This window comes from Leopardus geoffroyi, chromosome B3, assembly GCF_018350155.1.
Source record: "Leopardus geoffroyi isolate Oge1 chromosome B3, O.geoffroyi_Oge1_pat1.0, whole genome shotgun sequence".
NCBI classification, from domain to species: Eukaryota; Metazoa; Chordata; class Mammalia; order Carnivora; family Felidae; genus Leopardus; species Leopardus geoffroyi.
The window spans coordinates 111,771,985-111,796,473 of NC_059337.1; the positions used below are offsets into that span (position 1 = coordinate 111,771,985).

The 24,489-nt window shown below is 35.3% G+C and overlaps 1 protein-coding gene across 17 annotated transcripts in view; it reads left to right on the forward strand.

Moving 5' to 3' along the window:
- Window positions 1-24,489, forward strand: part of FUT8 (fucosyltransferase 8) — a 310,681-nt gene that overhangs the window by 79,421 nt on the left and 206,771 nt on the right. For 8 of the 17 annotated variants that reach the window (XM_045451266.1, XM_045451270.1, XM_045451265.1 and 5 more), the window contains one exon: window positions 22,046-22,136. The exons of 6 other annotated variants lie outside the window; for them this stretch is intronic. The gene's annotated coding sequence lies outside the window, so the exon portion shown is untranslated. Of the gene's footprint in view, window positions 1-7,571; window positions 7,626-22,045; window positions 22,137-24,489 lie in introns of all 17 variants that reach the window. 3 more of the 17 variants (XM_045451275.1, XM_045451264.1, XM_045451279.1) reach the window with 2 other exon arrangements.

The window sequence follows — 24,489 nt, forward strand, 5'->3', positions numbered from 1 at the left end:
TGTAAAATCTCAGTCATTTAGAGCATTTTAAAAATTAACAAATCAATTATTTAAAAAGTTCCATAGATTTGTGATCTTTTTCAGTTGTATTCTGCTTTATTGAAGTATAATTGACATATATTGTAAAATATTTAATATATGCATAATGGTGACTTCATATAGTCTCTCTTAGTACTTATATAATGCAGTATTATCAACCATAGCAATCATGCTTTACATTAGATCCTCAGACTTTATTCATCTCATAGCTGGAAGTCTATACTCCTTTACCACCCTCTCCCTGTTTCCCTCATCACCCAGTCCCTAGCAACCACTTTTCTACCCTCTGTTACTATGAGTTTGATTTTTTTTTTAATTTCACATATAAGTGATACCATGTAGTATTTTCTCTCTCTGTGACTTATTTTACTTAATATAATACTCTCAAGACTTATTCATTATGTTGGAAATGGGAGGATTTCTTTTTTTCCTCATGAATGAATAATGCATTATACACACACACACACACACACACACACACACACACACTCACATACCACATCTTTATTCATTCATCTGTTGATGGACACTTGGGTTGTTTCCATATGTTGGCTATTGAGAATGATATTGCAGTGAACATGGGAATGCAGGTATCTCTTTGAAATCCTGTTTTCATTTCCTTTGGATGTATACCCAGAAGAGAGATGTCTGGATCATTTGGGTAATTCTATTTTTAATTTTTGAGGAAAACTCCATACATTCTCCATGGTATGCTGCATCAGTTTACAGTGCCACCAACACTTGTTAAAGCACTTTTCTTTTTGATGAGAGCCATTGTAACATGTGTGAGGTGATATCTCATTGTAGTTTTGATTTGTATTTGGTGATGACTAGTGATGCTGAGCACCTTTTCACATACCTAATAGCCATTTGTAGGTCTTCTATGGAAAAAAATGTCAGTTTTTTAATCAGGTATTTTTGTTTTGTTTTGTTATTCAGTAGTATGAGTTCTTTGTATATTTTGGTTATTAACCCGTTATCAGGTATATGGTTTGAAAATATTTTCTTCCATTCCATAGGTTTCCTCTTTATTTAATTGGTGATTTCCCTTGCTTTGCAGAAACTTTTTGATAAAGTCCCATTTGTTTGTTTTTGCTTTTGTCACTTTTACTTTTGGTGTTTTGAAGTTGAAAACATCATTGTCAAGACTGATGTCAAGGAACTTGCCCCCTATGTTACCTTCTAAGAGTTTTATCATTTCAGGTCTTTAATCCATTTGGAGTTGTTTTTTGTCTGCAGTGTAAGATAGGGGCTCAGTTTCATTCTTTTGGCTGTGACTGTCCAGGTTTTCCCAGCACCATTTATTGAAGAGACTATCCTTTTCCCATTGTATATTCTTGACTTGTCAAATATTAATTGACCATATATGCATGAGTTTATTTCAGAGCTCTCTATTTTGTCCCATTGGTTTGTGTGTGTTTTTTTTAAGTTTATTTATTTTGAGAGAGAGATAGTGAGGGAGGGGCAGAGAGAGAGAGAGAGAGAGGGAGAGAGAGAGAGAGAGAGAGGGAGGGAGGGAGAGAATCCCAAGCAGGCTCTGTGCTATGAGCAGAGACGCTGACACTGGGGTCTGTCTTGCAAACCATGAGATCATTACCTGAGCTGAAATCAAGAGTTAGATGCTTAACAGACTGGACCACCCAGGTGCCCCATCTTTTTTTTATGTGAGTATTATACTGTGTTGATTACTATAGCTTTGTAATATAATTTGAAATTGGGAAGTGTGAGGCCTCTAGATTTGTTCTTAAGATTGCTGTGGCTCTTTGGGGTCTTTTGTGGTTCAATACAAAATTTATGATTTGTTAGTTCTGAGAAAAATGCCATTGGAATTTTGATAGGGTTTGCATTGAATTTGTAGATTGCTTTAGACTATTTGGCCATTTTAGCGATATTAATTCTTCCAGTCTGTAAGCACAGGTTTTTTTTGTACTTTGCATTTATTTGTGTCTTCTTCAGTTTCTTTCATTAGTGTCTTATAGTTTTCATGTACAAGTCTTTCACCTCCTTTGCTAATTTATTGCTAAGTATTTTCTTTCTTTCTTTTTTTTTTTTTTTGATGCAGTTGTGAATGGGATTTTCTTAATTTCTGTTTCTAACTTGTTCTTAGTGATATTTGTATATTGTATTTTGCATATTGTATATTGCATCTTTACTGAATTTGTTGATTGGTTCTAACAGGTTTTTTTTCTGTGTGTGTGTGTGGAGTGTTAGTATTTTTTTTATATATAATATCATATTACTGCAAATGGTGAGTTCTATGAACTCCTTTCCAATTTGGATGTCTTACTTCTTTTTCTTGCCTAATGGCTCTGGCTAGGACTTCCAGTACTGTGTTGAATGAAAGCAATGAGAGTGGACATCTTTGTCTTGTTCCTGATCTTAGAGGAAAAACTTGCAGCTTTTCACCATTGAGTATGGTGTTAACTGTGGGCTTGTCGTATGTGGCCTTTATTTTCTTGAGGTATGTTTCCACTATATTTAGTTTGTTGAGAGTTTTTATTATGAAAGAATGTTGAATTTTTTAAAATATATTTTTCATCTATTGAGATAATATGAATTTTATCCTTCATTTTGTGTGTGCTATATTACATTTATTGATTTGCCTATATTGAACCATTGTTGCATCACAGGAATAAAACCAACTTGATCATAGTGAATGATCTTTTGAATGTGTTGTTGAATTCTGTTGGCTAATATTTTGTTGGGGATTTTTGCATTCATGTTCATCAGGGGTATTGGCCTGTAGTTTTCTTTTTTGTAGTGTCTTTGTTTGGTTTTGATATCAGGGTAATGCTGGCCTTGTAAAATGAATTTCTTCCATTCTCTTCAATTTTTGGGAAGATTTTTGAGAAAGTTTGGTATTAATTCTTCTTTAAATGTTTGGTAGAATTTACCAGTAAAGCCATCTGGTCCTGAATTTTTTGTAGGGAGGTTTTTGATTACTTATTAAATCTTGTTAGTAAATGTTCTGTTCAGATTTGTATTTTTTCTTGATTCAGCCTTGGCAGGTTGGTGTATTTCTAGGAATTTGTCCATTTTTTAGGTTGTCCAATTTGTTGGTGTGTAATTGTTTGTAGTAGTCTCTTATGATCTTTTGTATATGTGTGATACAAGCTGTAATGTCTCTTCATTCATTTATGATTTTACTTGGGTTCTTTCTCAGTTTTCTTGGTTGGTCTAGCTAAATGTCTATCTTTTCAAAAAACCAGCTTTTAGTTTCATTGATTTTTTTTTTTTTAATTTTTATTTCATTTATTTCTACTTCATTCCTTTCTTCCTTTTTTTTTTTTTTTCTTCTTCCTTTGACTAACTTTGGGCGTAGTTTCGTTTTATGTTTCTAGTTCCCTGATGTGTAAAGTTAGGTTGTTTATTTGAGTTTTTTATTATTTCTTAATGTTGGTATTTATTATTTTGAACATCCCTCTTAGAAATGCTTTTGCTGCATCCCTTTAGCTTTTGTATTGTGTATTTCCATATTAATTTGTCTAAAGATAGTGTTTTTATTTTTTCTTCGATCCATTTGTAGTTCAATAGTATGTTGTTTAATCTTCACATATTTGTCAATGTTCCAAGTTTCTTCTTGTAATTGATTACTAGTTTGATACTATAGAAAAGATGCTTAATAAGATTTCATTTTTAAAAATTTATTAAGACTTGTTTTGTGGCCTAACATGTTGTATCCTGGAGAATGTTCATGTGTACTTAAGTATTCTCTTACTGTTACAATGTCTTATAAATTTCTTTTGTGTCCATATGATCTAATGTGTAGTTTAAGTCTTAAGTCCAGTGTTTTCATATTGATATTCTTTCTAGATGATCTATCCATTTTTGAAACTGAGGTATTAAGGTTTCTACTATTATTGTGTTGTTGTCTATTTCTCCCTTCAGGTCTGTTATTATTTGCTTTATATATTTAGGTGCTTCCATGTTGGATAGATAAATATTTTAAAATCCTACAACCACTTGTTGGATTGACCCCTTTAGTCTTATATAATTACCTTCTTTGTCTCAAATGCACTCTTTTGCTGGGAACACTATTTTGTGTGATGTAAGTGTAAATATTCTTGCTTTCTTTTAGTTTTCTTTTGCCTGGAATATCTTTTTCCATCCCTTTCCTTTCAATCTGTATGTATCCTTAAGACATATAAGAGAACTTAATCCCTTACATTTAAAGTAATTATAGATGGATATGGACTTAACTGTCATTTTGTTAATAGTTTCTTGCTGTTTTGTAATTCCTTTGTTCCTTTTTTAAATCTCTTTGTGATTTGATACTTGTCTATAGTGGTGTGCTTAGATTTCTTTTTGTTTACCTTTTGTATATATGTTACAGGTTTTTGCTTTCTGGTTACCATGAGGCTTATGTAAAACATTTTATATTTGTGATAGTCTGTTTTAATTTGATATCAACTTATGTCAAATGCATACTAAAGCTCTCTTTACTATACCTCAGTGCATTTTGTTTTTGATATTATAATTGACATCTTTTTACGTTGTGTATCCATTAACAAATTATATTATTTTTGTCTTTTAGGCTTCATACTAGATTTACAAGTGATTTACCTACCTTCGTTACAAATTATGTTAATCTGATTTTAACTATGAACAGTATTTACCTTTACCAGGGAGATTTATTCTTTGTTTTCTTGTTACTAATTTGTTTCATCCTTTTGTTTGCAGCTTGAAGAAGTCATCTTAACATTTATTACAAAGCTGGTCTAGTATTGATGAACTCCTTAAACTTTTACTTTCCTAGAAAACTTTTTATCTCTCCTTCAACTCTATAGGACAACTTTGCTGGGTAGAATATTTTAGGTTGGTAGTTTTTTCTTTAGCACCTTCATTGAACTTATTACCTGCAAAAGTTTTTCAGATTTTGCTGAAAAATCTGCTGGTAATCTTATGGAGACTCCCTTTTACATAACATAAATTTGTCTTTTGCTGCCTTTAAGATTCTGTCCTTGTCTTCAACTTTTGACAATTTAATTATAGTGTATCTTGTTTTGGATTTACCTTGTTTGAGATTCTGTGGACTTCTATATCTGGAGTTCTGTTTCTTTTCCTGTGTTAGGAAAGTTTTCAGCCATTATTTATTTGAATAGGCTTTCAGCCCCTTTCTCTTTTTCTTTGCTTTCTGGGACCCCATAATAAATATATTGATGTACTGGATGGTGTCCCACAATTTCCTTAAGCTTCACTCACTCTTTTTCATTCTTTTTTCTCTTTATGTCCCTGTTTGGATGACTTTCACTGCCCTGTCTTCAAATTTGCTGATTCTTTCTTCCATTTGATCTAATATGTTGTAAAATCCCTTCTGTTGAATTTTTCAGCTCACTTATTTAATTCGTCAGCTCTGTGATTTCTGTCTGGTACTTCCCTATATTTTTTATCTCTGTTGAAATTTTCATTTAGTGGTAGCATCTTTGTAATCATTATTTTGTGCTCTTTATCAGGTAAATCACTTCTTTCCCTTTTATTAAGATCTGTTTCAGAGGTTTCATTTTTTTGTTTGTAATATATTTCTCTGTTTCTTCATTTTTCTTAATTCTCTGTGTTGGCTTCTGTGCATTAGATAAAACAGTCACATGTCCCAGTCTTGGTGGAATGGTCTCATGTAGATGCTGAATCTTATCATTCAGCCTGGCCCTAGCTCTTGGTTGTTTCTCAGACCTTTGTGGTTGTCCAAGCTGCCTTCTTCATGACTCCCAGTAGTTGAGAGTATTTCAAGATCTTTCAGTGTCCCCAAGTGGAGGATCAGTCACCACCTATATGCTGGCTGAATGAAAGCTGGACCCTCAGGTAGCAGCTTAAAAAAATTTTTTTTTAATGTTTATTTTTGAGAGAGACAGAGACAGAGTGTGAGTGGGGGAGGGGCAGAGAGAAAGGGAGACAGAATTTGGAGCATCCTCCAGGCTCTGAGCAAGCTGTCAGCACACAGCCTGATGCTGGGCTTGAAGTCACAAACTGTGAAATCACGACCTGAGCCAAAGTCGGATGCTTAACCAACTTAGCCACCCAGCTGCTCCTCAGGTATCAGGTAGCAGCTTTTAAGTATGCAAGTAGATGTGTCTTTCAGGGCAAGACTGGGATCTGGGTGTTTCCCTCTCTTCCCTTTGTTCTGAGCCCTGGGGGTTAGCCAATGAAGAAACTTAAGAACTATTTGTTTGCTTTTGTCTTATGGGACCTGTGAATGCCATCCTTGCTTGCTCCCAGAACCAAGCAATCAAGTAGTGTATCCCCTGGGTAGAAGCCACGGTACTCAGAGTGCCAGATGTGTGTACAAGCTCCTTCCAGGAAGCTGTTTGTGATTTATAGTGATCTACTAGGGGAATGCACATTTGGTGTCTGCTGGCTTCCCAGTTTTCATGCAGGACTGACATCCGTCTGTAGATGTATGCTAAATTAGAAGCCTCATCCTCTGGCAGCAGCTTTTAAATTATGTAAATAGGTTTCTTTCTGGGAATGACTGGGGAGATGGGTGTTTCTGTCTCCTTCCTGTGTGTTGAGCCCTGGGGAGATAGCTACTTAAGAACTATTTATTTGTTTGCTACAATCCTGTTGAGGATTGTTGAGTCTGCTAATGCAAGACTCACTGGCCACCAGAGTTGGGCTATCACAGGGTGTGTCTTTTGGGCAGAAGTTGCAAAGCCCAGGCACCAAATGTGTACGCAAATTCCTTTCAGGAAGATACCAGTGACTGGTTGCTGGGCAGAGAGAGAACACAAAGATGGTGCCCACTGGCTTTCTTGGTCTCTAGAGAGAATTGCAGCTGATCCCTAGATGTGTGTTAAATGAGAAGCCTTACCCTAAGGCTGCACCTTTTAAGGTAGCCAAATAGGCCTGTTTCAGGAAAGGCTGGTAGATGGGCATTTTTGTCTGTTGCCTCTGTTCTGAGTCTTAGACGCATAGCCACAATGAGTCCCTGAAGCCCACCAAGAACTGTTTCTTTATTTGCTGTAGTTTTCTGGGTCTTGGGGACACAAGCCCCAATGGCTTTCAGAGCTAGATGTTTTGGGGGCTCATCCCTGAGTTAGAAGTCTTAAAAGTTGGGGTACTAGATGTGGGTTGAAACCCTTTACTCCTCAGGGAGAAGCTGGTAGTTGTGAATTCCCTCTCAGTTGTATGTCAGTCTGCTGGGAGTGGGGTTTATGGAGAGAGTGTTTCTCAGCTTCTCCTACCCATTCAATGTATGTTTTTTCTTATTTGTCCTTTGGATTTCTTTCAGCAGTACTTGTTTCATGTTTAGCTGTAGATTTAATATGTCTGTGAGAGGATGTGAGTTTGAGATTTTGTTGCCATCTTTGACTAGAATCAGATTTGTGATTTTCAAATGTTATCCCTTTGAACGAATAACAATATAGTGAATTAACTGGGATGCCAGTGATATCTAAAATATAACATATAAGTGAGTCTTAAGAGGTGTATAACTTCATTTTCTGCATGATGTAACTTTTTTAGTAAATATACCATTAGAAAATACAGTAGTTCCAGTAGTTCCCCCTTATCCACAGTTTTCCCTTTCATGTTTTCAGTTACCCAGAGTCAACCAGTCTATAAGCAGATGACTCTCCTTCTAACGTCAGAAGGTCAGTAGTAGCCTAATGCTTTGTCACAGTGCCTGTGTTGTTCACCTCACTTTATCTCATCATGTAGGCATTATATCATCTTACATCATTACAAGAAAAGGGATGGTAAAATATGTTTTCAGAAAGAGAGGCCATATTCACGTTATTTTTATTATGGCATATTGTTACAATCTGTTTTATTTTCAACTGTTGTTGTTAATTTCTTACTGTGTCTTATTTATAAATTAAACATCATCATAGGTCTACATGGATAGGAACAAACATAGTGTATATAGGGTTTGGTGCTATCTGCAGTTTTAGTCCACTGGAGGTCTTGAAATGTATACCCTACGGAAAAGAGTGGAGGGGAGACTATGGTATGTTTGGAATGATAGCAAAAGGCTTCTTTGTGTTGTTTATTGAAATCGTACATAAATCTAACTTGTGTCATACTCGTCTCATAGTTATGTAAAATAAATGGCATGGTGAAAGAGAAGAAACATAAAATGAGAGTTTCTGCAAAATTACTGAAGGAAAGAAGTGCAGTGTACTTTCTAATGTACTTTTCAATGTTAAAAAAAATTGAGAATTCCACAACCCAAGGAAGTTGAGAAAGCTTCTTGCACTTATGTAACAATTTTTAATCTATTAGTTGCAGAGCAAAAACAATAGGAAATTAATTAATTTTATATAAAAAATAGCTTTTAACTATGGAGTCCTCCTATCATTCTTCAGTTTGTTAAGCCTACTTTTGGTTGTTATTATTAAAAAAAAATGTAATTAGGCAGTTACAAGAAAGCTTCAGAACAGCTGTAATTACAGCTGCAGATTTAGTCAAAATAGGGGTTTTTAAAGGCTCCTCACTCTCCTTTCGCATCTCTTTCCCTTACCCCAAGTAACCCAAATTTAGTTGTAAAAGTTTTGGTGAGCTCAGGATTCCCGAAACTGGAGTGCCATATGTTTAACTGCATGCAGATGTGATGATTATATGTGACTCTTCATTAAGGTTTCTGGAACCTTTTTAGTTCTATTGCTCTATGCACAGTTAAATGATTTTTATCAGCTTGTTTCTGTATTTAATTTTATAGATATACATGTATTCCAAACACACTTTAATGATTTTTATCAAGACTCTGGCATCTGCTAAAACTATTTAGGGGGATAATAGTTTTTATATTCTAAATTTGACGTAATGTTGATATTATTACAAGTTGACTGGAAATATCTGCAAAACCTTACATCTATGTTTTTCTTCAAATTTTACTTCAAAATTTTTTTCAAAAATATTTCTTCAAATTTTACTCTATTAGGAAATTGACTTTAACCTTGTCTAAAAATAATTTGGTAAATCTGTTAATTTTTGGAGCAAGTTCTGTTATAAACAAGAAGTTAAATATACATCCTTGTTGGTCGTCCTCTGATTCTCTCTTCCTGTGGCTTTATGATTTAGGGATATAGATGTCATTCTAAGGTCTAGTTTTCAATTAGTCAAGGATTGGATAAAAGGGTTATGAAAACCGTGGCTAAGAGCAAGGTTTGGGGCCAGTCTCACTGTCTCAACTAATTGCCATCTCTTTTGCAGATGTTAGTTATGAAATGTCGATCATGAGCTACATAGCATAACTTCGATTCTAACCATAATTTTTCAGGGTTATATTTTCAGAATTGGTTTAAAATTGTAGTCATTTGCTGTTGAATCACACATAAGGAAATTCAAAGAGTCTTTTGCCAAAGCTAACAATTCAACACTTTCAGGTAGGAAAGCAAATGAAACATATCTATATGTATATACTACCATGTTAAAAAATGTATGGTTCTTACCTTTAAGTACAGTGGGTAGAAAAGGTGCAAGTATGTGCATTAATTTAAGAAATCAACTTTTAGAGGGTAAATAAAGTTGGATTTAAATCTCCAGACTTAGGAAGTCTTTAATTAATTAATTAATTAATTAACTTTATTAAAATTATTTTTATTTATTTACTTATTCTGTCCAGTATTTTATTTATTTATTTATTTATTTATTTATTTATTTATTTATTTATTTATTTTAATATAATTTATTGTCAAATTGGCTAACCTACAGTGTGTACAGTGTGCTCTTGGCTTTGGGGGTAGATTCCCTTGGGAACTCTTTAGATCTTAAAGAAGTCCCAAAGATCTAGACCAATTTTCTTATTACACATGAGGAAACAGATTCAAAGAAGTTGAATTACATTAAGTCATTGGTTAAACAGATTCATAGGACATTCTAAATATGAACTCAGGAGTGACGAAAGGTAGCAAGTTAACTTTGCTGTTGTAATCTTGGATGTCAACTAATGTTGATTGATTGCTCATTGTAGGTGCTTTTAGAGAGAAACTGCCAGTTCTTTCCTCACATGAGTTTAAGTGGTGATATCAGCACGATGTGTGGACTTACATAGTAGGGTATTTTTAGAGAGAGAAAATTGAACCAAAGCCACTTCAGAGAATACTGGTGAATTCAAATGAATAGTTAAATACGTTCATTAAGACAGAGTAAAGAAATTATATTTACAAAATTACATAACTTTTTTTTTAAGTTTATTTAGAGAGAGAGAGAGAGAGAGAGAGAGAGAGAGAGTGTGTGTGTCTGTGTGCGCGCGCGTGCACATGTACATTCAGGTGGGGAAGGGGCAGAGAGAGAATCCCCAGCAGGCTCCCTGCTGTCAGTGAGGAGCCCAACTGGAACTCAGACTCACGAACCTGTGAGATTGTGACCTGAGCCAAAACCAAGAGTTGGACGCTTAACTGACTGAGCCACCCAAGGGCCCCCAAATTATATAACTTTTAAAACATAGATTGGCTTATTTGAGATTGAGTATAATTTTAATGATGAAGATATGATTAATTATATGAAGTAAGAAACTTAATAGAAACTTTTAGGAAGGAAAATAAAACTTTGAAACTTTAATAAGAGAGGAAAAATGAAATGTGAAAAATAATTTAATTTTATTTAAGAACTGGCTATCCATTTATCTCATTACCAAAACTTACTGTTGTCACTGTCTTTTCTTTTGTCTTCTTCCTTCCTCTACTGGTTCTCTCTGAAAAAGGCTCATTTTGTAGTGTGGTGTGATACAGTTCATGCAATTCTGGCTTTGTCACCAACGACCAGCATGGCCTTGCACTAAAAGTTTTCCTATTAAGACATACAAAAGTGAATGATTTTGAATTAGTTACGTCGATTTATGAGCTTTAGTTAAGCTACTTCATGAAAAAGGAGACTAGGTCTCGGATGTGACTATAGGATTGTTGAGACAATCAGATGAACTCACATGAAAATGTTCTAAAAACTGAAGATTTCACAAAGGCAAATGATATTGTTTTTATAACTATTGTTTTCAATCCAGCATGACAAATAGTTGAGTATCCAATATATCAGAACCAGGGTTGTGGACTTTTGAATTCAGGAAGATATAGTCCTTGCCTGTAAGATACGTTTAGTGTAATTTGGGGAAGAAAGAAATAAAATATATAATGCAAATATCTACAGTGTATGACAGAATATGAAGAGGGTAATGAGAGGCTGACCCAGATTTTGGCTTAAGTTAAAGAGCTACCCACCTGAATCTTCTCAAAGTCCACAAGACTTGGTATGCTACAAGTGACAAATGAGCATTTTGACCTTTGCTTATATATTTCCTGCTTTTTTGAGCCTTTCTTTAGGTAAGAGTGGACAGATTTTTAACTTATGTTGCAGTGTGATGAAAGTCTAAACTTGGGCTCTCTAATAGTTGCAGGTGGGAGCTTGTTGAGTTTTTAGGCCTACAGACATGAATCAGTAGCTGAGTCAAAGTGCCACAAAGAATGTACGGTTTTAGATTTGATGAGTATTGTCAATGGGATAGGTTCTAGATTTTAACATCTGGGTTGGATACCTTGACAGGGACATAAATGATTAAAGTGAAACCTGGGAGCAACATTTATTCCAACCCTGTTGAAGATATCTTTTACAGGGTCCCAGAATTGGCTTGACTGTTTCTCATAGTAAGGAATCGATTATGTGATGAAGTACACTTTCTTATATGGGCTCTTGTGTTTGGAATTCTTTGTTTTTATCAGATCAAATAACCTTCTGCTCCATCTGCTGTTCTGTATTTTTTACATTTTATTAGATAGACAACAGGCTTGAAACAGAAGAGAACCTGCTGATGGATAGCCAGAAACAGAAGAGGAGAATGATAGGTTCAGGAGGCAGATCAAAAAAGGAAATAGTGATAATAGCTAATACTTATTAACAGTGAAGTTCCAGGTGCTGTTCTAAATGCTGTTCTCATATAATAACAATTTATTGTATTGATATTTTAATATTAAATATTAGGTTAAATGAAAATGTAATGTTAAATGATAATAATAATTATCCTTATGACAGACGAGGGAGCTGAGCTATAGTGCTTTGCACAATGAGAGGCAGAGTCCATGCTAGTGGTATTTGGTTTTAAATACCAAACCCTAACGCTACCACATAATGCCTATTAGAGATAATCTGGAGGCCCTTTGGGGAAAAATTCTTAGCTTCCCCTTGTCCAAGTATGATACTTGTTAGAGATGAAAAATGAATATTTTAAGGCCATTAACTTGGTTGGAAGAGATAGGGTGGAAGAGGTGCAATACTATAGAATTTATTCAACATTTTAAGATTGAATGAAGGTATCAGAAAGGAAGGAACCTTGGGGCGCCTGGGTGGCGCAGTCGGTTAAGCGTCCGACTTCAGCCAGGTCACGATCTCGCGGTCTGTGAGTTCGAGCCCCGCGTCAGGCTCTGGGCTGATGGCTCAGAGCCTGGAGCCTGCTTCCGGTTCTGTGTCTCCCTCTCTCTCTGCCCCTCCCCCGTTCATGCTCTGTCTCTCTCTGTCCCAAAAATAAATAAACGTTGAAAAAAAAAAAATTTTTAAAAAAGAAAGGAAGGAACCTGAATATGAATATAATCACTTTGCAAATCAGTGAGAAAGGGAATTTTGGTTATTATAATGACTAGGTTTTATGATGCTATATAGGCATGAAAGGTTGACAGAGAAATAGTTTCATAAGAGCTTATGATTGATCACTAGTTTATAGACTAGCACTATCTAATAGAAATATAATGTGAACCATTCATGTAATTTTAAATTTTCTGGTAACCACATTAAATAAGGTAAAAGGAAACAGGTGAAATTAGTTTTAATAGTACAGTTTATTTAACTTAGCATACTAATATTAACTTAGTATTAAAAATATTATCTACTAATTGACATAAAAATATCAATGAAATATTTTACATTCTTTTATTCCTACCAGGTCTGAAATCAGTGTGTGTTTTACACTTACAGATTTTCTTAGTTCAAACTAACCATATTTGGCATGCTGAAGAGCCACGTTGGCTACTGACTACCTTACTGAACAATGTACTTATGTATCATGAAAAGATAAAAGATTGATTGTTCGTGTTATGTTCATAAAACAGTTCTGATTGAATTATAAATAGATAGTTTATTCTCTCTATGTGTATAGCACACATAGAGAGCAGGTTGATCTGGGGCAAAAAGCCATCACTCACTATTCAGTTGTATCCAGATAATCTGATCAGGAGGGGAATATATTTTTTATATTTAGTAAGAAGGGATGGGGAAGGGTTTACCAAATGTTTAGACTTCTTGCTGTTGGAGGTTCTGTGTGTGTTGCATAGTTAGAGGGACTTCCAGGGGACTCCAGAGAATTTCTGCTACCTTTTCAGTTCTGGGCTCTGGTGTTATATAAAGAGCACAGTGCTTTTTCTTTTCTTTTCTTTTCTTTTCTTTTCTTTTCTTTTCTTTTCTTTTCTTTTCTTTTTTTTCTTTTTCTTTTTTTCCACCCACTCCTGGGTAACATAATTTTTTTTAATTTAATTTTTAAAAATTTACATCCAGGTTAGTTAGCATATAGTGTAACAATGATTTCAGGAGTAGATTCCTTAATGTCTCTTATCTATTTAGTCCATTCCCCACCCCCCCGCCGCCTCCCGCCACAACCCCTCCAGTAACCCTCTGTTTGTTCTCCATATTTAAGAGTCTCTTATGTTTTTGTCCCCCTCCCTGTTTTTATATTATTTTTGCTTTGCTTCCCTTATGTTCATCTGTTTTGTATCTTAAAATCCTCATATGAGTGAAGTCATATGATATTTGTCTTTCTTTGACTAATTTCGCTTAGCATAATACCCTCTAGTTCCATCCACATAGTTGCAAATGGCAAGATTTCATTCTTTTTGATTGCCGAATAATACTCCATTGTATGTCTGTCTGTCTGTCTATCTATCTATCTATCTATACCACATCTGTATCCATTTATCCATTGATGGACACTTGAGCTCTTTCCATACTTTGACTACTGTTGATAGTGCTGCTGTAAACATTGGGGTGCATGTGTCCCTTCGAAACAGCATACCTGTATCCCTTGGATAAATACCTAGTAGTGCAATTGGTAGATCATAGGGTAGTTCTGCATTTAATTTTTTGAGGAACCTCCATGCTGTTTTCCAGAGTGGCTGCACCAGTTTGCATTCCCACCAACAATGAAAAAGAGATCCTCTTTCTCCGCATCCTCACCAACATCTGTTGTTTCCCAAGTTGTTAATTTTAGCCATTCTGACAGGTGTGAGGTGGTATCTCATTGTGGTTTTGATTTGTATTTCCCTGATGATGAGTGATATGAAGCATTTTTTCATGTGTCGGTTGGCCATCTGGATGTCTTGTTTGGAGAAGTGTCTATTCATGTCTTTTGCCCATTTCTTCACTGGATTCTTTGTTTTTTGGGTGTTGAGTTTGATAAGTTCTTTATAGATTTTGGATACTAACCCTTTATGTGATATGTTTTTTGCAAATATCTTCTCCCATTCTGTTGGTTGCCTTTTAGCTTTGCTGATTGTTTCCTTCGCTGTGCAGAAGGTTTTTATTTTGATGAGGTTCCAGTAGTTCATTTTTGCTTTTGTTTCCCTTGCCTCCGGAGATGTGTTGAGTAAGAAGTTGCTGCGGCCAAGATCAAGGAGGTTTTTGCCTGCTTTCTCCTCGAGGATTTTGATGGCTTCCTGTCTTACATTTAGGTCTCTCATCCATTTTGAGTTTATTTTTGTGTATGGTGTAAGAAAGTGGTTCGGGCTCATTTTTCTGCATGTTGCTGTCCAGTTTTCCCAGCACCACTTGCTGAAAAGGCTGTCTTTATTCCATTGGATATTCTTTTCTGTTTGTCAAAGATTAGTTGGCTCTATCTATGTTTGTGGGTCCATTTCTGGGTTCTCTGTTCTCCATTGATCTGAGCATCTGTTTTTGTGCCATATATCATTTAATTCTTATGTCTGTAATAGATTATGTGAAGTTCATGGCCAATAGTAGTATATGTCCAACAACTGGTTGCTATTATTTTTTCTCTGTGTTAGTTCCAACCTTGTAGTTAATCAGAAATTGAAGCTGTTAAGATGAGAGATAGGAGTGGGCTGTGTGATCAGACCTAAAGGACTTGCTGGGAAGTTGACAGTGGTTTGAAGGTTAAGTATATATCAAAGAGTGGTTCAGGGATAATCTGCATCCTGATCACTTAGGAAGCTTGTTAATAAGTACAGTTTTGCGGGGGGTGCCTGGGTGGCTCAGTTGGTTGAGTGTCTGACTTAGGCTCAGGTCATGATCTCATGTGGGTTTGAGCCCTGTGTTCGGCTTTGCACTGACAGCACAGAGCCTGCTTCAGATTCTCTGTCTCCCTTCTCTCCCTACCCCTCCCCTGCTGTTCTCTCTCTCAAAAATAAATAAACGTTAAAAAAAAATGTACAGTTTTGGGTTCATCCTCAGGAACTCAGACCTCTTATGATTCAGAATCTCTGGTCATGGGCCCCAGAGTCTACAATTTTATGACCTTAATATATAATTCTGATCCACAATGAAGTTGAGAATCATCTTTTTAAGTTTATTCTTCCTGATGATTAAAAAGAAACGATTCTAGTGATTTTTAAATGGTTATTTTTTCTTTGACACAGTAAGTTTTCTATTTTATTGGTGATGGAGGGGTAAATATTTTCCATTTAAATTTTTATAGATGATATATAAGAAATACGATTTTTATATGTTATGAGGGTAGGAGGAGTAGTGATTATTCATTCAACTCAAATTTAGTAAATATAATATATATTTTATTTTTTTATAAATATATTTTTCTTTATTATTCAAATGTAGCCTTTTGGAATAGGATAGGAAAGGAAGGCAGACTGAGAACACATACTTTATGAAGATAGGTGGAGAGATAAAGAGAGTGGTTTTCTGGTTCTAACTAGAAGGAAAAAATAACTACAAATAATTTACATAACTAATATGGATAATTAAACCTGATGGAAATTTTCAAGGAGTTTTGGGTATGGGTAATTTTGTTAGTCATATTAGTTAATGAAAGTCATATCAGGAATGCTCGGCCTCTGTGTTTTTTGACAGCTGCTCTGCCTCCTAAGAACATGCTTCTTTTGGGTTTTGTCAGTGTTGGCTTCCTGGGAATCTTCCTCCATTCTTTGGGAAATTAAGTTGTACTCTGGCAGTGCTTCACATGAACCTCAGCTTTCTTAGATTCTTCAGGGTAAAACCTTATTCAAATGAACCAATGAATTGCTTCAAGTCATAGTTTTAAACTTAGGTGTTTAGAAGGCTGCATTTTAGTGAGTATTAGCTTTGGTATTTTTAGTCTCCAAATCATTCTGGCTCCAGCGTGCACTGTAAAAACTCTTATGGGATAAGCAACTCTATTTTTAATTTTTTTAAACATTTATTTATTTTTGAGAGACAGAGAGAGATAGAGCATGAGCAGGACAGGGGCAGAGAGAGAGGGAGACATAGAATCCGAAGCAGGCTCCAGGCTCTGCGCTGTCAGCACAGAGCCCAACGAGGGCTCGAACCCATGGACCGCGAGATCATGACCTGAGCCAAAGTTAGACGCTTAACCGACTGAGCCACCCAGACACCCCAACTCTGTTTTTTAATGTCTGTGGTTTTGTTCATTCTCAGCAACTAGGTCACCAGAACTTTGTCATTATTAATGAAAAGGTACCATATACTTTTTTTTTTTTTTTTTAAGTATGCTTGGGTTGAATGAAGTTAAGACATCTTAGAAATTGTGGCTTTGCTTTAAATAGTCATAGGATATAATTTTGCATATTCTGAATTCTATTCTATTTGCTGGTACAATAAATTCTATTCTATTTGCTGGTACGATAACATTATTTACCTATGGGAACTTTGGCAATTGTATCATGCTATTTAGAATTCACATGAATTATTACAACTTAGTAGTAGGCCTTTAACTGACAGCCTCAGTCTGACTTCTTCTTTTAAAAGCTGTCTTCAGTATCTTCAAAAGTAATTTTTGGGTCTTACTGGGCCTGGAACTTTTACTTCTGTTATGACAGAAGCAGAGAGTGGGCCTTTTGAGAAGTTAGGAACAGTGGGGTACAGAAGAGGAGAAAAATCAGACTCAATTTATATCATGCCTGTTTCATTGTGAAAAATAATCATAGCCGTCTCTACTTCACTTTCCTCAGGGTGGTAGCGATGGTTGGTGATAGTAGGAGCAGTTGTAGGGGTGAATTAAGGAGGCATTGAGGAGAATGTATTATCTCCTAACATGGGCTTTCAGTTATTTCCCAAATGTAGATAATAAAGTGATTATTCCCAAAAATATTTCTCCCGTGAGATAGTCTCATATGTAGTATTCATATGTTTATCACTTATCAAAATATTGACTGTGTTGGCGTCATAAGCAACTTTCTGTGTTATTGTCTTCTCTGTCATGTTCTTTTCTGTATTAAGTGGGCCACAGACCCATAACAGTGTTGAGGTAATGATACACTATCACAACTCTGTTGATCTTTTTTTTTTTTTTTTCCACCAGAGAAAATCACATGATTTTTTCCCCTTTATTCTTAAAGCAATCTTATTACCTGTAATTATACTTTTCTCCTGAATGGTTTTAGAATGTTTTTGGATGGTGTTGGCAAACATAGTATTATTTTGTAGTTAAGTTTAAGCTCTTAAACAAGACTATCTGGGTTCATTTCTCATCTTTGCCACTTACTAATTGTGTGACCTGGGGCAAGCTATTTATTTTATATAACTCAGGCTTGCCTCAGTTTTCTTATGTGTAAAACAGGGATCAAAAAATTATATACTTTATAGATATATGTTGAGGATTAAATCATTTTATAAAGAACAGTACCTACAAATTGTATAGGCTGAATAAATATTAGTTTTTATTACATATTTATTAGAAGTTATTCATATTATTAGTAAACTCTAATAGACTTTCAAAGTAAAAATACTTAGGGGTGACCGACTGGATCAGTTGGTAGAGCATGCGACATGAGTTTGGGCCCCACGTTGGGTGTAGAGATTACTTTAAAAAAAAACAAAACTGTTTAAACTGTTTAAACTTAAACTGTTTAAACTGTTTAAAACTTAAAAAAAAATCAACTTAGTTAATTTTAGGTTGGAGTTTGGACACACATACTCTCAAACCCTTTTCAAACTGTTATAGGATGATGTTTTTTTCACTTTAATGTGCAGATTACTCGGGGATCTTGTTAGATTCTTACTCAGTAAGGCCTGAGATGCTGCCTTTTTAACAAGCTCCGTTGGTAATCTGGATGTAGCTAAGTACTTAGACCAAACTTTGGGTATTAAAGTTATGGAAGATTCCATTAAGTTGTTCTCAGTTCTTCTGTCAGTACTTTATAAACACTTGAGTGGTTTTTTTTGTTTTGTTTTGTTTTGTTTTTTTAAGATTTTATTTTTAAGTAATCTCTACACCCAGCGTGGGGCTAGAAGTAACAAGCATGAGATCAAGAGACACAGGCTCTACTGACTGAGCTAGCCAGGTGCCCCGTTTTTTTTTTGTTTTTTGTTTTTTTAAATATGCCTAGGCTTTATCTCAGACCAGTTAAATCAGATCTCTGGCATTAGTGTTCTGGGCATCATCATTATTACTATTTTATTATTTTTGTAAAAAATATTCTAATTCATTCTCATGTGTAAATAGCATTAAGAGCTACTACTTTAGTAATCTGAAGGGGAGTCATTAAGCTAAGAAGCTCTATTTTATGTCTTCCTTTACTTTATCTTCTATCATTTTAAGCATCTGTAAGGATGATGCAACACAGCTTAAAGAATTCTCTAACTGGAAGACAGCTAATACCTGAAGTTTTCTTTTCCCTGGACTGGACTAGGAAGTGTGACTCCTTGAATCTCTCCTCATCCATCCTATTGCCTGTTGCTTTCATCATTTTTGTAACTTTTTGGACCATCCCTAATTTCTCAATGGCTTCCTGAAAATATAGTAGCTCAAACTCAGTAGAAAACTGCTTTAATAAAACTAAACAATGGCAGAGGCAGAGGAATATAGTTCCTTCCACTTCGTAAATTCTGAGATTTTTGTTATGTAAAGTGGAAAACTTATATATTATATTTTTACTTTCCTAAGTTGTGTTTCCTCATCTTTTTTTTCTCACCCATACTTCTTACATCCATTTCCCATCTTGTACCTATTTTGGGGGAGAGCAGTAGATATTTTCTTATGGACTATCATGTTTTTGGAAAATTGTTTTTCCAAAGTGATAAAGATCATGCTGGGGGCGCCTGGCAGTCGGTTAAGCGTCCGACTTCAGCCAGGTCACGATCTCGCAGTCCGTGAGTTCGAGCCCCGCGTCGGGCTCTGGGCTGATGGCTCAGAGCCTGGAGCCTGTTTCCGATTCTGTGTCTCCCTCTTTCTCTGCCCCTCCCCCGTTCATGCTCTGTCTCTCTCTGTCCCAAAAAAAAAAATAAATAAACGTTGAAAAAAAAAATTAAAAAAAAAAAAAAAGATCATGCTGGATTTTATTCCATCTAGCCATGATGTATCAGTTAGAATATGGACAGGGAAGTAATACACACTAGATATTTCTGCCAAGGAAATTTAACATAGGGGAATGGGTTATACAGGAGTTGGAGGGTTGAAAAAGCAAGAGGGGCATACTAGAGTAACACAGAGACAATTACAGAAAGTAGAAATAAGGCTGGGAGAACAAAGAAGGTCTTGGAGTAGAGTTGGGGTTCAAAACCTCTAGAGGGGGGTACTGCCTGGGCTGCTGCTGCTGCTTCTGAGAGTGCTGGAAAAACTGGTGGAGGTCACCAACTGCTATTGGTGGAGTGGAGGGCCTGTGCCAGGGTAGTGCTGACCGGAAAAAGCAAGTTTCTTCTACTGCGCTTAGTGGCAGCATGAGGAAGCTGGCTGGCAAAAGAGAAAAGTGTTTCCCGAGTTTTGTTTTCAGTATCACTATGCTGGGTACTAAAAGGTGGATTTGGAGCTGAGAGACGATAGCCAAATAACAACCACCATACAGCTTTCTCCTCTCCTGGTTACACGATGGGATAGGCTCTTGGTCTCTTGATCTCTTTCTTAGCTATTGGGACCTCACACACTCTTAGAGTCTAGGATTTGGAATGAAAGGAGTTGTTAAATTAACTGTCTAGTTAATGTAATTCAGGGGTATGAGACGGGACCACCTGCTCTAAGATAACTGTGTCACAGCCCTTCTGGGGACCTGAGATTTAATCAGATACTAATTTCTTTGGCTCTTGAGGGGTTTTATATTTTAAAATAGAAAAACTGTAGGAGGAATAATGATGCTATAAGCCAGAGGTTAAAAATTGGTTGCTTATTGGCCAAACAGTAGCCTGCAGTAGGAACCCAATCTTTGAACAGAAGATTATACCTTCTCTCTCATTCTAATATTCTTCTTCCTGCAAAACTTCCCACATCTTAATATGTATTTGAATTATTTGGGAATTGTTAAGATGCAGATTCTGATTCAGTATGTCCCTGGATAGGGGCCTGAGATTCTGTATTTCTAACAAGCTCCTAGAAGAGGCTGAAGCTATTTCCTCGACCAGACTTTTCCCTTCCCTGGTTTGAAAACCACTGGTATGGCTTGGATCCACTGTTGGACCTGGGTTTGAGTGCTTGATGGTGAATGATGATAAAGTAAAAGTTTCTTAAAAGCTTGACTAACTTTCTAGAAATATTTTGAGCAATCTTAATAGATTTATAGCCGTTTCTTTCCAGGTGGAACTAGAAACGCATAGGCCTCTGAATAGGTTAAATTTTTGTCCATTATTTTGTATTACTGCATCGTCTGCCTGCAGAGGCGTATCTGTCACTTGTAGTTTCCTGGAACATCTGAGGCTTTTCAGTAATTGTGTATATGTTTAAGGGGAACTAACTAATGAGAGATAGGATAGGAGGACAATTAACAAATGTATGCATCAGATATCTTGCCTTCATTAGAGCCATAAAAATAGGGCTCTCTGGATATCAAATATTACATTTGGTTTGAATTTCATACTAATTGCATTTCCCCACTTTTGGTACTTTCATATACTTAAACTTGTCATCAAAGCATAGGGTCTTGCCTTGAGCCAAATAAATGATAGTCTGTTTTACTGTAACTTTAAATACAGCCCAAATTTATCAAGTTGTTAATTGCTCTTTACATTTGAATTTTACTTTACCAAGCCATACCTGGTCACATCAATAAAACGTTAATCGTTTATTGAGTTGCCATCCTTCAAGATTCTGTCTCTGCACCCACCTTATCCCCATTCCTGAATCTTTTCTGTTTTCTTTACAGACTTAGTTTTTCTAAGATTCTAGGTACTTTTTGTCTGATATGAATATTATACTTAAAATTTTAATTCAGACTATGGATAATAATTTAGGCCATGAATAGAGAAATAATTGGCCTCTTTATCAGCTGAGGTGAAAGAGTTAAAATGAAAGTCAAGGGTTCAGGGGATTCCTATAGAAAAGAAGGGTGAAAAAAGCTCAATTTTAGTATCTTAAACAAAGCATTTTGATTGGCATATAGAGACCCTTACATGCACATAAACGCCCATATTTGAATATTTATAGAAGATAATCTGTCAAAATTACTGTTATTTTAATTTGCCAAGCTTGGCTGATTGCTGCAGTTGGATGTTAGTTGAATTCTAGATGAGGAACTGTAAATACGATCTGGTGTGGAACATGCTTTTTGTTCTTGAAGCTGTTTGAGTATCTCCCCCTCCCCACTTTTCTTTTTTTGCAGTGGGCCTTTTTGTGTAGCTGAATTTCCATGTTCTTTTTTAGGGGAAAAAAATTAAAGTGGTGTGAGAACAGTAAATAATAAAAAAATTTTTTTAGTTAGAAAAAAAATTATTCACATTTGGTGATCAGGAATTATTTAAATGGTTTAAACTATTTGTCCAGTCTTCAAAGGAGCTATCTCTAGAGATTTCAAACCTAGGGTCATGTGTCTCATTTGAATGACCTATGAGGTTTTATGTGAGATATATTTCATGTTAACAACAAAGAAAATGTGTAATTGTAGATAATTAATGTTACCCCTTTCTTTTGTCTCATTTTGAACAGTGATAATTTTAGTGACCCAGATTCAAGCAATAATATCTTCCTTTTGGAAATACCATGTGGTTTTGTACGCTTGTGTTCTAGTGGAAGGAAGGTAAGCCATTTTTCACAGTTAATACTGGAATAACTTTGTTAATAAAATTTTTCTCTTTAAAAGTGAGAAAATCCTTTTCTCATTAGGTAATATCCCTTCACCCGGAAAACACTATATTATTGATTGATGGTGTATTACTGTTCCTCAAAAGATTGCACTGAGACTACACTATTTCAGCTTTGGAGGTAATCAGTGACTTTCTAAAAATCATGTGACTTTTTTGGAGCAGGAGTACATTCTGTGCTCTGCTAGGCTCTCTTGTCTCTTTCACACAGCTATTTTCACCTGGATAGTTTATTTTTACATATATAAACCACTTGACATGACTAGAGAGTCTTAATTTTTGTTTTTTGCTTTTGATGTTTTCATTTCTTTGTCTCTTATGAACTGACATAATTGACTCCATTTTTATAGGTTATTACTTTAGCTAAAAATTATGCCAAGTATGAAGTCTCAGTTTTAGTTAGATATTGACTTTGTTTTGGGATTTCAGGAATGTGGGGTCTCAGCCATTTTATATTTAGCAAATTAAGAAAGGAACTTTTAGAGCATTCTCTTCTTTCTTTCACAACACAAGTATCCATCTTCATTCTCATTTGACAGCTTCCTTTTGGGTTGATTAATCTTTTTTTCTAGGAGCTTTTATATAATTTTTTAACTTGTTACTATAGTCACTTTTCCCCATGCTTTTTGTAACCATCCCCAAATCATTTCCTGTGTGTTTCACCCTAATTCCTCATTATCCTTGTAGGAAAATTATTTGTCCAACTTTGTAGTTCTCCTTTGGCTGAAGAGCAAGATTATTAATAATTCTTTAAGATTTTACACTTGTTCCTCATTTTGTAATGGTTCACCATCTGTTCAGTGTATTAAGAGCTCAGAAATGTCTGTTATACCTAATGCATCAGAGATGTGGAAAATAATAATAAAATAGTTACATTTGTGTAAAGTGAAAGTACTGCTAATATATTCTCTTGGGTTTGGCTATTGTGACATTCTTGCTATGTTTGGGAGCTTATATGCAACGTGCTTTTAAATTTCTTAAGGTGAATTAGATATGTTTATCTTATTTAACCAGTATGCCTTTGTTTAAGTATGTTAAAACTCAGTTGAATAAAATTTAAGTCAATAATATAAAGAGTAATGAGCTGTTTTACAGTGTTATTTGGAAAAAAAAAAAGTAGCTGTATTTCTTGCTATCAGAATAGCAGACAACACTGTAGAGTGGACTAAGATTTCCTGAGTAAATTCATTTTGATAAAGGTTGATTCCACAGAAATAGCAAATGTTGGGAACTGGCATCCAAATGTCAAATTTCACATAAAAATTTTAGTATTTTACTGATTTTTTATTTCCTCCAGAGGAAGAATCTGAAAACTTAAGTTTGTTTGGAGGGCATTATAATTCTATTTTAGGAATTAAGAGGCAGGCTTTATTTTTCTGCAAATTAGTAAGAATACCAGTGAGTTACAGTCTTTACTGGTAAATTTTTAAAAAGCCCCTATGGAAATTTAATATTTAGGTCTTTATTTAGGAAATATTTTAGTTTGTAATAACAATGCAGGTTCTAAATGATCTCTATAATATTTGGTTATATATGTGTTTTCATAGCTTCAGAAAGGAAGGGTGAAATAACTTTGTTAATGAAGTATATTGCTAAATAATTTGCATTTTGGTGTTACAGGGTGAACCCTATGATCAATCATATTTTAGGTAATTTGTGTGCCATTGAGACAAATTCAAATCTCTATTTTTTTCTCTCTTCATAATAGCATAAGAGTGCTATATATATATCACTTTATCCATTAGGAAAATGTGAAGGTAAAAATTGAAAATGGAGATTTTTTGTGGTTTTTGGTGGACGTATATAAGTCATCACTCTGTCCTAACAATAAGTAAAAAACTGAACAATCTGAAAAATCAGCTGACTTTTCTGAGATTTTTCATGGAGTTAAGGTCACAAGGCAAGCTGCTGTCCCCGAGTTGGCAGGCAAATACAGAGAATGACAACTTACCCTAGCAGAATTCAGGGGCAGAAACCTCCAAGGGAACCAGTACTGGGTAGGAAAAAACCTGAAATGTAATTAACGAATTGCCAGAGGCTCAATGTGGGCAAGTGTGAAGTATAAACTCCAAGGGGACCTAGGTCTAGGAGCCCCACACTTCCATGGTTTTACCTCCAGGAACTCTACCGTGTCTTCACAGTGAATATTAGAGAAAAATGCTTTGGTACTTCTTACAGGGAAAGGGGAAGAGGAAGGCAGTCACTTTGAAATGTGCTGAGGCATTCTTTTTTTCTAAAGGAAAGATATTCTATCAGAGCCTAACCTATTAGGGTATTATCAGAGCCTAA